Below are 15,576 nucleotides of genomic sequence, written 5' to 3' on the forward strand. Positions count from 1 at the left end.
TATTCATTAATGCTCGGCTCGGCCAAGAATTCCACTGGTACTATATTCAAAGGTTCATCATCTTTTTCACTAGCTAATTTTGCTAGAGCGACTGCGTTAGAGTTCTGCTCCCGTGGTACCAGCTTAATAGTATACTCTTTGAATTGTGCTAGCAGATCCTTGGTCTTATTCAAGTACGCCATCATGCATAGGCCATCAATTGGGAATCACTGTTTACTTCAACAGACCGGGCACGAACATCTTTAGCCAAGCGCAAGCCTGCTAGGAGGGCTTCATACTCTGCCTCATTGTTATAAGCATTAAATCCGAACCTCAGTGCGCAATGAATTCGGTGCTTCTCCGATGTGACTAATATAATTCCTTCTCCCGAATGATGTTCGTTTGACGACCCATCAACAAAATTTTTCCAAGTAGGAAGATCCTCTCTCTGCCCAGTCACATGCTCTTGCTGGTCGGGAATATCAGTAATCCCAGTACATTCAGCAATAAAATCTGCCAAAGCTTGTCCCTTAATAGCAGACCTTGGTTGATATTTGATTTCGAATTGGCCCAATTCAACCGCCCATTTAAGTAAACGACCAGATGACTCTGGCTTCTGTAAAACTTGGCGTAGGGGCCGGTCGGTAATGACTTTAATGGGATGTGCCTGGAAGTATGGTCACAGTTTGCGAGATGCAAGTACCAAGCAATAGGCCAGCTTCTCGATCACGGGATACCTGGACTCTACTCCTATCAGTTGCTTGCTAACGTAGTACACCGGATGCTGCACTATATCTTCTTCTCGCACTAGAGCAACACTGACAGCATGCTCTGTGACTGCTAAGAAAACAAAGAGGTCTTCCCCATCAATTGGCTTTGAAAGAACAGGAGGTTCAACCAAGTGTCCCTTTATGGCTTGAAAAGCTTGATCACATTCTTCCGTCCATTCAAATTTCTTGCTTCCTCTAAGCAAGTTAAAAATGGGACACATTTGTCCGTTGATTTAGAAATGAACCTGCTTAGAGCAGCAATCCACCCAGTCAAGCTTTGCACATCCTTAATCCTGGCTGGAGACTTCATTTCTGCGAGCGCCTTTATCTTCTCTAGATTTGCTTCTATTCCTCGCGAGTTAACAATAAACCCAAGAAATTTTCCAGAACTTACTCCAAATGAGCATTTGAGGGGGTTCAACTTCATGTTGTATTTTCTCAATACTGCAAAGCATTCCTCCAAATCTTGTACATGTCCTTCAGCTTCCTATGACTTTACCAACATATCATCTACGTATACCTCCATGTTCTTGCCGATTAAGTCACGGAACATGCCATTCACTAAACACTGATAGGTGGCTCTCGCGTTCTTCAAGCCGAATGGCATGACCTTATAATAGTATAGCCCTATGTCTGTTCGGAAATAGGTATGCTCCTGATCGGGAGGATGCATACAAATCTGGTTATACCCTGAGTAAGCATCCATAAAGGACAAAGTTTCATGACCAGAGGTCGCGTCAACCAACTGGTCTATTCTTGGAAAAGGAAAACAGTCCTTTGGGCATGCTTTGTTCAGATCGGTAAAGTCCACACAAGTCCTCCACTTTCCATTGGACTTGGGCACTAATGCTGGGTTTGAAACTCAGGCGGGGTAATATGCTTCCCTTATAAACCTGTTTTCCTTTAGCAGCTCCACCTCCTCCTTGAGAGCCTTTGCTCGATCCTTGTCAAACAACCTTCTCTTCTACTGCACTGCTGGATAGCTTTCATCCACATTGAGGACGTGGATGATCACAGTTGGTAAGATACCCACCATATCCTTGTGAGACCAGGCGAAGACATCTTGATTCCTCCGCAAAAATTCTACCAGCTGTGCTTTTACTTCTAACTTCAACTTTTTTCCAACCTTGACCCCTCTGGTTAGATCATTCTCATCTATTAGAACCTCCTCTAATTCTTCCATAGGTCCCACCTCTCTATCATAATCCCCAAAGCGAGGATCAAATTCCATTCCCTCGCTTTGGGCAACGCCCTATTTGGTGACTTCATCACCAGATGGGGCTTTTTGTTCACTTAAACCAAGAGTGCTTTCTTGGCCAAACTCTTCAAACATTCTTTCCTGATAGGCTATGACTGTAATACTTTGGTCGACATCCGTCTCCTCTCTATCTGCACATACAATCATATTGTGTTCTTTAGCCCCCTTTCGTGCTTTAGCCACCGAGGCATTATAACATTCTCTAGCTTCTCTCTGGTCTCCTCGGACACAACCTATGCCTGCACTGGTCAGGAACTTCATAGAGAGGTGCCATATAGAGACTTCCGCATGCAAGGCTGTGAGTAGTGGTCGACCAATGACCACATTATAAGCTGATGAACAGTCAACTATCAGAAACTCCATCATAACTGTCTCATGCTTGGTAGCATCTCCTGTTGTGACTGGTAACTTGATCGTTCCGGTTGGTGACAACCCTTCTCCAGTAAATCCATAAATGACTTAAGAGCATGGCTTCAAGTCATTTATGGATACTTTCATCCTTTCAAAGGATGATTTGTAAATGATGTTCACAGAGCTCCCCGTGTCGACCAGACATCTCTTCACCTTCATGTTTGCTATTTGGATTATAATGACGAGGGGGTCATTATGAGGATATCTCACATGTCGTGCATCATCTTCAGTGAAAGTGAGGGACTCACTTTCTTACCGTGGGTTCTTCGGAGGCCACTCCTCTATAGTCATGACTTCGGAAGTAGATGCTGCATCCAACTCATGTCGGAGTGTTCGAGCATATCTCTCCCTTGCTTTGTTGCTATCCCTAGCCAGATGTGGACCTCCACATATGGTGTCTAGAGTGAAGTCCACAGGCTCGGCCTGTAAAGGTGGAGACCGAAGTCGCTTAAACCCAGGATTATTGTTACTTCCCTCTCCTTTGGTCTTTTCTGCTTGATATTTTTTCAATTTCCCCGACCGGAGGAGAAACTCTATCTCTTCCTTGAGATGGTTGCATTCATTCGTGTCGTGACCATAGTCTCCATGGAAACGACATAACTTATTCAAATCTCTCTTACTCATCTCCTTCTTGATGGGTGGGGGTATCCGGTAGGGGACCTCTTGATGAATCGTGAGATATATCTCTGCTCGGCTGGTGAAAAGAGTGGTGTAATTGGTGAACCGAGGTTCATACCTAGTTGGCTTGTCGTTTGGTCCCGACTTAGCCTTCTTTTCATCATGGCGGTCAGACCCGTTATGTCCACGTTTCTTACCACCACTTTGTCCATTTCCACCATTCTTAGGAGGATCTGTTGATCCGCCCAGATTGTTTAGTCCCTTCTTAATCGCGTCATCCAATTTCACATATTTGTCCGCCCGGTCAAGAAATTGTTGTAATGTCAAAATTGGGTTGCGATGAATACTGTCCCATAAAGGACTCTGATAGATTATGCCAAAAGAAATGGTCACCATCTTCCCCTCATCTCCAACCGCAGTTGCTCGGTTGGCTTCTCTCATGAATCTTTGTATGTAGTTCTTGAGAGATTCATCTTTCCCTTGTTTAATATCTGCCAAGTGATTGGCGTAAACTGGAGGGGTCCGAGCAGCACTGAACTGCCTACAAAACTCTTTCCTGAAACTTTCCCAATAAGTAATGGATTTTGGCTTAAATTTCCAATACCACTCCTGGGCAGTGTCGGATAATGTAGTGGGGAAAACTCTGCACCGATATTCATCACTCACTCCGAGTAGCTCCATTTGGTCTTCAAATTTCCCCACATGCCTTATTGGATCTGCCTTTTATGTATAAACTGGCAGTACCGGTGCTTTATACTTCGCTGGTGGCTGGGCTGCTCTAATTCGAGCACAGAATGCGCTGCCACACCTGTGGTCTACTGGATTGATTGCAGAAGAACATTTAAATAGATCATGAACTGATGTTGTTAGCGCATCAAGCTGGGATTGGATGCCTAGGGCCACTGCTAGGGACTCAATTTCTGGACCGCCTGGTCGGGCGCTCCTATCCGGCGCGCCATCATCGAGTATTTCTACTTGACTGGTAAGTCGGTTCGGATCTTGCCCTCCGACCGGGACGGTTCTTCTCTTGTTGGCAATGACATCTCTTAAATCCTTTTGAGAGGTATGCCTCCCTAACCGATCGAACATTGTGCTCCGAGTTTTTTCGGAAGGCTTGCCGTGCGGGAAATGCTCCTTACCACTGCGCTTCTAGTTGGGATGCAGTGGTGGCCTTCCTGTCTGTGTCGGGTGGTCCTTTCCTCCTCGCTGGTTGTTGTCATCCTTTTCCTTCGACTGGTTAGTGTGATGAATATCAGCTTCATCACAACCATGCCCGTCTTTGAAGTGTGAAGTTTCTTTACCGAGAGTAGCTCTATTTTGCTCTTGCCCAGGTGGAGTCTTCTTACTGCCTGATTTGTGACTTCCGGATCTGGAAGTTTATGATCGGTGGCTGCTAGAGGGGGTTCTGGAGTTCGCCCTTTGGGTTGAGGCAGTGCCTGATCGGATCCCATCTTCTTCCCGACCAGGAGGGTTATTACCTCTATTTGGTCCTCGAGAATTGGGCCTGTCAGTGGTTTTTCGACTAGCTTCTGTGGTCCTTGCTCATTGGGTGGCTACTCCTCGCGTTGCAGCTTGGGCATTGGCCTGGGCTAGCTGCGTATCCGCCTTCAGAGCGAGTGCAGCCTCGCGGTGTCGCCTATCGGCCTCCTCCTGCCGCCGCCTGATCTCTTCGCTCCTGGCGTCCATCTCCCGTTTTTGCTACTCAAATGTAGCCTTCTGTCTAGCCATCTCTTTAGCAAATAACTCCTGTCCGACGTTGAATTGTGCCATTTCCTCCTGGAAAGCCCCCATGGCTTCCTGGAGTTGTTCAGCCTCTGGAGTCACGTCCTCGAGCAAGACTCTATGCTCAGTCTCATGGTCTTGAGGACCAAGACCTTCTGATCGAGCAGGCTCTTTAGAGGAACCTGACTTCTTGGAGGCCGCATTGGTGTTCTTAGGCGCCATAATGCTATGGTAATTGTCTGTTTTTATCTTCAGGCTCTCAGTGAAAGCACCAAAATGTTGACCACAGATTTTGCCAACAACATGTACACGTCAAAACTACAATAAACCTTCAAGAGAAAAATACGACACAGATAATTTTTATAATGGTTCAGCCCCAATGTGTTGGTAATAGCCTAGTTCACATAGAGTTATGATTATAAATATACACTCAAGATCAGATGAACCTGATTCAACTGAGTTTCTTCAGTGCAGATGAAAAGAATACAACACTTCTCTCAGAATGCAAATACTCTCTTAGGAAAATCAGAATTCGAATCCTTTCAATGATGCCATAAGCTTTGTATTTATAGGCCCAGGTCGTACAACTGAAATCCCTCATAATCCGGATCTTTCTATTACTCTCACAATATTTAGTTAATAATAATATTTAAAATACAACAATACACGACTTCTTTGGGATAATTTGAAAGATTCCTACGCAGGCACGACTGATTCTAGTCTAAGTCGTTGCTGGAATTTCGCTTGCATAATAATAAACTGTTCAGTAAGTCGATGTCACTTCTTGGAGAGAAACTGGTCAGTGAAAACACCTGAACAGTCGGCTATGTACCTAACTGGTCAGCCAAGCACCTCACCGGTTGGCCATGCACCTAATTGGTCGGCCAAGCACCTCACCAGTCGGCCATGCGCCTGACTGGTTGGCCAAACACTTGACTGGTCGGCCAAGCACCTCACCAGTTGGCCAAGTACTTCTCCAGTCGGCCAAGCACTTGACTGGTCGGCCAGAACAGCAGTCAAGTATCTCTTGCCACTTGTCACCTTTATTGCCATGTCACCATTTTCAAATTTTTGGGGATAACACCAGGGTAAAAACATCATGACAAAGGGAAGGCCACGACAAGAGGTTTGTACTATATTCCTAAAAAATAGTGATCCTAAAATGAAGGGTATTATCTTCTACTACGGTACATCGGGGATAGCTATGGTCGTAGCATACAACCAAGTGTTGAGGGAGAGTGAGACAACACCACCACAAAAATTAGAATCTACACAAAATTTGGATTGACAGAGACTTAAAAAAGATTGAGAAATAACATGCAAACCCAAGTAGAACAATGATGTTCTTTAACTTTGATGAAGCTTCAAACCCTAGGAAAGTTCACCACTTTGAGCAAATCCTTTGAGCAAACAAACACAAATCAATCATAACAATCACATACTTGGTTAAATACAAGCCACATTCTCTGGCTTAAACATTTTTGGAGCATAAAATAAAGTGCCTTTCGGTTTGAACTTTATCTTAGTGAAAATACCCCAAAGTATTATCGAAATCATTAGTAGCTTAAAGCTTGAACCAAGTATTCCATATGATAACACCGGTGATACCTCACACACCTCCACCACATCTTTTGTTTACCCACTTTCTCGCATAGCACTATCATGGCCATGTGCCCATCTCTTCATGGATTTTTCGGGGAGAAACTCTAACTCCCATGAAAGGCAGCACCACCTCTAAGTCCACATAGGTGAAATTATTACAACATCTTTGCTACCTTTATATATGCTTGTTACACTCAACTACATTTCATTAAGAGCACTAGGTTTAACCCTAACTCGGTAGCAACAAACACTAACTATCTCAGATGGAACTCATCATAAATTTTAGTGTTGAAACTATCCACTTATCAATGACTTGTTCTTACCCATTGAACTCTTTCCCTTGATTTGTAGAAGTTCAGAGTTGGGTTTCCATCATTGGTGAATCTATTGTTCTAGGAGTTTCAATCCCATCCCTTTTGAAGTAGAACTTACTAACCTTCTCAAAGAGGTTTTGTAAATGGATTCGATAAGTTCTCACTTGTCTTAAGATATGAGATCGATATGATTCCAGCTTGAATCAATTATGTCAAATATTCATGTCTTAGAATAATATGTCTAAACTTTCATTGTACACACTATTATATGCTTTAGCAAGCGCGAATGGTCTATCACAATGTATTGACATTGTTCATACCATATCCGAGGTTAAAGGAATATCCATTATGAGATTCCTCAGCCACTCGGCCCTTTTGTCGATTCCGCTAAAGCTATAAACTCCTCTTCCATGGCTTAGTCTGATATTCACATTTGCTTCTTGGAGCCCCATGAGATTGCACCTCCTCCGAGAGTAAACACCCAACCGGTGGTGGAGAGATTATCTCTAACTCCCAATATCCAATTTGCATCGAAATATCCTTCAAGTATCTTTGGAAAATTTGTATAGTGAAGACTATACTCTTTGGTACCATTAATATCAATAGCTTTCCAATGCTTGATACTTGGATTTCTAGTAAACCTACTATGTTTACTAACTGCATATGCAATATCTGCTCTTGTGCAATGAGCGGAGTACATTAGACTTCCTATTGCACTTGCATATTCCAATTGAGCCACCGCTCTTCCTTCATTCTTTTCAAACTTCATGTTTGAATCAAATGGTGTATGTGCCTCTTTGATTTTGAGATGACTAAATTTGTCGAGCACCTTCTCAACATAGTGGGTTTGACTCAACACAAAACCCCCTCTATTCATTGAAACTTTGATACCTAGAATGGTATCTACCTCTCCAATGTCTTTCATTTTAAAGTTAGAAGATAGGAAACCTCTTCTTTTCAATTATTCCCTTCATGTCATTACTTAAAATCATTATATCATCTACATATAGAGACACAAGTATGAAAAAGTCACCACAAGTATTAGAGTATAAGCACTTCTCCGCATTGTTGTGTCTAAATCCATTAGAAACAATGACTTTATCAAACTTATAATGCCATTGTTTTGGATCTTGTGTCAAACCATATAATGATTTGACAAGTCTACACACTTTATGTTCATTTTCTTGAAGAACAAAATTTTCTGGTTGTTCAATATAGACCTCCTCCACGAGATCCCCATTTAGGAATGTCGTTTTGACATTCATTTGGTTAACATAAAGGTCGTAAATAGATAATAAGGCAAACAACAACCTTATAGAAGTAGTTCTTGCTACTAGTGCATATATGTCAAAGTAATCTATTCCCTCTCTTTGTTTAAAACCTTTGGCTACTAGCTTAACCTTAAAGGTTTGTATGGTGCCATCGATATGGTATTTCTTTCTAAATACCCATTTGCACCCAATTGGTTTAGACCCCTTGAGAAGGTCAACCGATTCCCAAGTGTGGTTTGACATAATTGAATCCATTTCATTGTTAATTTCCTCATTCCAAAAAGCGGAGTCCCTTGAGGACATTGCTTCCATGAAGGTTTTGGGATCATCTTCTATGTGAAGTACTATTGGATGTTTCCAAGTAACTTCCTCATTATCACCTTCAACATGGTATATTGTCTCTATTGGAGAACACTTCTCACTTGATCCCAAATCTTTGAGCCTTTGGCTCCTTCTAGGCAATTGAGGTTGCTCACCAACTATTCTAGGAGTCTCCTCTTGAGGCTCTCTAGTTTGAGTTGGCTCTAACTTGTTGTCATTGCATGATATGTTCTCAAATAACTCAACCTCTCTAGATTCAATTATTACATTGGAGTCCAAGTCTAATAATCTATAAGCGTTGCTATTTTGGGCATAACCCACAAATGCACATCTTATAGCTCTTGGACCTAACTTGGTCCTTTTTGGATCGATGCTCTTGCAATAAGCAAGACACCCACACACTTTAATATAACCAATGTTTGGTTTCTTTCCTTTCCATAACTCATATGGAGATATATTATTTTTTTCATGGGAATACAATTCAAAATATGACAAGCGGATAGCAAGGCTTTACCCCACAAACTAAAATTCAATTTTGAGTGTAATAGCATAGCATTAATCATCTCAATAAATGTTCTATTCTTTCTTTCCACTATACCATTGTGTTGTGGAGTATAAGGGGTTGTACGTTCATGAATTATTCCATGTTCTTCACAAAACAAGTTAAATTCATTTGAAAAGTATTCACCACTCTTATCACTTCTAAGTATTTTAATTTTCCTTTCAAGTTGATGTTCAACTTCCACTTTATACACTTTAAACACATCAAATATTTCATATGTATTTTTAAGCAAATTTACATATGTGAACCTAGAGAAATCATCACTTATGGTAATAAAATATCTACATCCTCCTTTATTCAACATTGCATTAAGTTCACATAAATCACTATGTATTAAGTCTAACAACTTAGAGTTTCTTTCAACACTAGAAAAATGTTTCTTTACCATTTAGATTTAACACATAATTTACATTTTTCATGCTCAACATTACCATAATCAATTAATCCACATTTGACAACCCTTTTAATTATGTTAAATCCTATATGGGCAAGTCTAACATGCCACAAAGTAATAGAATTTGAGTTAAGCATATAACAACAATAAGAAGAAACTTTATTGTTCACATTGTCAATAGAAGTACAAAGTTTGAACATGCCATCAGAAGCATATCCCTTTCCCACAAAAATATTTTCTTTAGATAAAATGAGCATGTTGAAATCTATCACAACCTTGATTCCCTGTTTGCCAAGTAAATTTCCACTCACAAGGATTCTACTCATTTCCGGTACATACAAAACATTGGTGAGTAGAACCTTCTTGTCGGATGTGAAGAACAAATCAATGATTCCCTTTCCTTCAACCTTGGACCTTTTATCATTGCCCATTTGGATTTCATGCCCTTCCTTTGAAGATTCAAAGGTCTTGAATAGAGTTCTATCATAGGTTACATGAATGGTGGCACAAGTATCATACCACCACCTGTAATGCCCTTGTTACTTCAAGACCGTTACTGTGAACTTTAAACCGTGCTTAACTCGCTAAACAAGTCATTTGGTTATAAACATGCATCTAGGTGTTATTAATAGGCAAAGATGAAAAATCTTGATAAAAAGGAATGGATATTTTTTATTTAAAACATAAAATTGTACATGGGCCTGTAAAAGCGTTTACATGTTATTTACAATCCAAAATTATCATTACAGTGTAAAAATTAAAACTTGCCGACCTAAGCAACAAAAATAGGGTTAACCCCTAGTTCCCCTGAGAAACACCTTGGTTGTGGTGGTCAAGCGGCCACATATGTACACATCGGCACCTAAGCTCTCCACTCAAGGTTGGGTGATCTTTTCTTTCCCTTTACCTGCACCATATAGCACCCGTGAGCCAAGGCTCAACAAGAAAACTCATTACTGCATGTATTCAATATCAACAGATGATTATGATAATCATATTGGGGCTTGCAGCCCAATCAGATAAGTGACTATTAAGTCATACTCTGAATAGATGACTAATAAGTCTATCTCTAGGGCTCTGTACCCTAATCAGATAAGTGACTATTGAATCACACACTGTGCAGGTGACTAATAAGTCAACCTCTAAGGATCGGTTCCCTGTATAGATGACTAAAAGTCCATCTTTAGGGTTCTGCTCCTTAAATAGATGGCTAATAAGTCCATCTCTGGGGATTCGCTTCCTAAGCCATGTGACATGTCAGTCACCTTAGCCTTTTGGCTCTGGCTTTAAGTAACTAGCCTGTAGACTAGACAAGCACTTTTTTTTTTCATCGAACTTAAGATTGGTGAAGCATTTCATGCTTATGTTGATAATGATTATATCAATTAGATCTAATCTTTTCGGCTTGCATTAAACACGCTAATACCATTCTTGACTCATAGGTCAATTCCATACGACCAATGCTCAGTACTACTGCCGAACTTGATTAATAAGTCACAGCTTCATAGTCAATATTGACACCATTGCCGATTCTGACTAATAAGTCAGTACCATTCACAGATAAGCTAGACTGCTAAACATTTACTATGCAATCAATGTCCACATATAGAGTACTCATCATGCTTCATCAATAACCATGCATGTCACATATTGGGTGCAGTTTTCTTACCTCTGGTTCGAGCGTGAAACAAGATAAAAATGACCCTTGAGAACGATCAATCCTTTGATCCCTTAGCGGTCACCTAGTCATAACCAACTGTGGAATTCCATCAATAAAATCAATAATAAAAGGTTCATGATCTAAACCTCGCTCCTGAGACCTCGATCCTACTAACACGGTTGATAAATTCTATCCCGAGCCTTAAGAATTGAAACCTCGAACCAAAAACCCTCAGAAACACCCAAAATTGTACCCTGGAAAAACAGGATTGCGGTACAGCGCTGCTATGTCGGTACAGGCATAGCTGCCAAGCCTTGGATAGCGCTGTAGCGCCCATCCCTGGGCGCTGTAGCACCAGAACCAGGGTGTTTCAGCCTTGGTTTTTCCCCTTCGAGTTCTCCAAATTCAAAACTTCAAAAGCTGATTCCAAACCTCAACCAAACTCACAAATGAACACAAAAACCCATTCTTCAAGTCTTAGGCATCAAAACCCATTCAATATTTCCCAAAAACTTCATTGAATTCTCAACTATCCAATCCAAAAATTCCAATTGAAAATCAGAGCATAACCAGAAATTTCATGGCTAAAATCTTACCTCAAGCTCAAGATTAAACCCTCTTCAATGGCTGAACACAATCCTAAACCCTCAAGGCTTGATTCCCTAGCTTGAATCCTCTATTGGAGCTTCAAAATTCAAAGGAAAAAGACGAAGAAAAATGATCGGGATGAAGAGGAGAAACATGCTCTATTTTTGCTACCTAAGCTTCCTTCTACAACTTTCTAGTTCACATATAACCTAAGGTCAAATGACCAAAATGCCCCTAGGTTAAGTAATTTCTTTTCAAAGCTAGCAAGGGCAAAATCGTCCTTTCCCGTCTATCTCGTTAAGTATAATTAACGTCCTCCAATTCCCATTATTCCCAATATTCTCAAATGCTAATAAATCATATCTCATTACCCTTTAATTCCTGGTAATGTACTAATCATCAAATTACCCTAAGACTCACCTCGAGCCCCAAAATTAACCCCGTTATGACCAAACCGCTAACTTGCATTCAAAGATCGTCGCATGCCAAATAGCTCGAACTTATCCACATAATAATGTGGCCTCATCCATAATTCACCAACATGCATGAAAATATACAAATATTCCTTCAACAGGCCAAATTACCAAAATTCCCTTATCATGAAAAGTGGACCCACATGCATGCATTTATCATCATTTAATAATATAATTCACATAATCATGCATATAATCATTTAATGGCATAATAAATCAATTATGGCCATCCCAACCTTCTAATTCGACCATTAAATATCACTAGGGATTTTGGGGCATTACACCGCCCTTTCACCTTTCCATGATTGGCATTAACCTCACTTAGTGTTGCCACTAGCTCATCTTGGGCTGAGTTGACTTTTGCCTCATTGTTATGGCTCCTCTTGAACCTACAATCTCTAGCAAAGTGGCCATTCTTGCCACACACAAAGAACGATCCCTTGTAACTTTTGAATTTTCCCTCATTCTTCTTGGGTCCCAAGGGTTTTTGACCCTTGTCCTTGTTCTTGCCATTTACTTTCCCTTTGTTAGGAGGATTTGCCACAACATTGGCCTTAGAAGTCTCTCCACTGGACTTCTCTTCATTCATATCTCTAGAGCGAGATTCCTCCTCAATTCTCAAGTGTTTAAGAATTCCCTCCAAAGAAATCTCTTCCTTTCTATGGAGAATCTTTTTCCTATCGCCTCTCCACGAAGGAGGTAACTTGGCTATAATGGCACCCACAAGAAATTGTTCCAGAAATACAATTTTAAGTGTAGACTATTTATTCATAATAATTTTCAGCTCATAAATTTGAGGGAGAAGGGGTTTATCAACATAAAATTTAAAAACCATATCTTGAGTTATAAATTTAAGTGTACTTTTTTTCCAAGGCCTCCCAAATTTCCTTAGCGGTCTTGGTGTTGGTGTAGAGATTGTAGAGCCTACCCCAGAGGGCATTGAGAATGTGACCCTTACAAATCAACTCATCTTCTTCGCGCTTCTTCCTTTCTTTGACAACTTCTTGTGTATCATCTTCCTTGGGCTCTTCCAAGGCATTGAGGTCTTTATTTGTAGAATTCCAAAATGTTTACTTAGTTAGCTAGATAGTTAGTAGTAGTTATAGTATTTTAGATTTCGTGGATTTTGGTTCAAACTGGGACTTAGTTGGAAACTCATAACAACAATTATGGATTTTATAAGTTTAACCTATAGTTTAAGAATATTAATTATAACATAAGGTTTGATTAATATTGCTGGTCCTAAATATATTATTTATTATAACCTAAGGTTTAGATAGAGCCAATAAGAACATGACACTTGTCATAATCATGATTATTAGGGAATTAAGTATTTTGATGATAAAATAAAGAAATAGAAGCTTTAGAACCTACTAGAAACTGTTAGGGTCGTATTATGACTCAGTCAAAGCAGTTATCCCATTCAAATTATGCTGAAAAAGTGTAATTACGTATTTAAAATTTTCATGTATGCCGATATATCACAGCTTGGAGCCGATATATCGCCTAACGAAGGATACGGAAAACACGTTGATGTTGCACGAACGTACAAACGAAGGCTCGGGACTAGGGCAGAGCCGATATATCGGCACATAGGGGCGATATATCGCCCTTAGTGATTTTTTTTTTTTGAAACTTTTGTTTTTAAATTTAAAAATAAGGCTTAACTACTTAGACCTACCTCTGAATGTTTTGACCGAGTCTTAAGTCTCTGATTGACGAATATTCAAATATTTTCAATTATATTAATTATTTTTATTCAAATAAAAAACGGGTTCGTTTCACTCCTTACCTTTATAAATAGGACCTAGTACCCAGCCCTTCCTCTCATTCTTCAAGCTGTGATCAGAGACTCCAAGGTGCTAGTGCTACCCTACCATAGAGTGATAAACACTTGGGTTGGGAAATAGCTTTGTCATTCTTAAGCTTTATAGAATACTTGGGAAGTGAGGTTTAGTGTATTTCGGTATTGAAGTTAGACCAATCCTTAAGGTCAACTAAGGTATTTCTATTCTCTAAGTCTAGTTCTTTAAACTACTTTAGATTTCTTTAGTTCCTTTTATTCAGATCCTAACTTTTGATATTGGTTTTGATTAGGCTCTTGAAACTTAAAGATCTTTCTTGGTAAGTTTCTTCTTGAAGATTTAGTTCCACATTTATTCTTTACTCTTTAGAAATACTCACCATTCTTATTGTTGGTTTTAGGAGTGTTCCAAGTCCCGCATTTGTTCTTAAATATCCCGGTTTTGGTAAGGAAAATAGGATAGAACTTTATATGTTTATATGATATGTTATATTATGATATGTTATATTATCTAATGTTATGTTATCTTATGTTATGTAATGTTTACATTATAGTATGTGTACGCCCTAAAAATCAACACGTATCTTTTTAAGCAGCTCGGGTACAACTGGCTAGCAAAAGGCTATGATCGATGTTTCACGTGTTCACTTTTCATCCGGGGGAATTTAGCACGCTTCCCTAGACAAATAGCTCGAGCTGATTAGTTCAAAGCAACATAATGCCTAGAACCATTTGTGGAGTATAGGATCAAAAGGCACGAGCTGACGTTACGCTAGCTCGTGGTACGCCAGAGGTCTGACGTACCCTAGGAACTTTATAAAGTTGACCGCAATATAAACGTGCATAAGCAGACATCACGTGTCTGTTTACTCTCGAATTCCCGAATACGCAATATAAGCGTGCATGATCAGACATCACACGCCTGATTTAGACCATGCGATCCATGATCCATTTTACCTAATGATTAGACCACACTTCAATATAAAATGTAAATGTTAGTCATTAGTGTCACAGAGATGATGTGAGGGATCAAGGGATCACGGGATGACTCCAACACCTACCCAGGGATCATTCTCCTATAAATACTAAGACCTTGGATAGAAAAGGGGTTGGGTTTTTCTATGTGTAAGGAAAAGACTCTTTCAAAATATAGAGAGACATACAATAATAATATCGACTCGTGGACTAAGGGGATTTTAACCTCCAAACCACATAAAAAGGAACGAGTGTTCTTACTATATCATTTATAAATATCTTTAAGAGGGATTATTATTCTTACGGTTTATCCTTAAGCACTAGTTCATTCCAGCTAAATTTTGTAATACACTGTTGACGAAAAACCGCGTCAACAGTTTGGTGCTTTCATTGAGAGCTGCGAATTAGTACCATTGAAAAATATTCAGGAAGAAGTTCATCATGGTAGTTACTCGTGCAGACATGGTAACAAAAAGGATCAACATGGTGGGCAAGAGGCTCACCATACCAATGTTTCTGACGAATAAGGCCCGGAGATCCAACAGCGATCGGGAAAACAACCGATGGGCCACGGCGACACCAGAAGTTCAGCACCTCTACCGCCGAATTCAAACCCGAATTACTTGACTGCGGTAAAGATGGAGAAGATGCAGTTGAGGAGCCATCTAGCCAAGGCCAATAAGAAAATTGAGGAAGTCTTGGCTCGGCTACCCCCCTCTTGCAACCGACGTTAACGTCGGAAAGAGGCAAGGCGGGACTCGCAAGTCTCGCCGGGATAGTTGAGACAGACCAAGTCGATCGGTTAGAACCTAAACACCAAGTTCTACTCCCGTGTCCCCCAATCACCAAGAAAC

Source organism: Humulus lupulus, chromosome X, assembly GCF_963169125.1.
Source record: "Humulus lupulus chromosome X, drHumLupu1.1, whole genome shotgun sequence".
Lineage (NCBI taxonomy): Eukaryota > Viridiplantae > Streptophyta > Magnoliopsida > Rosales > Cannabaceae > Humulus > Humulus lupulus.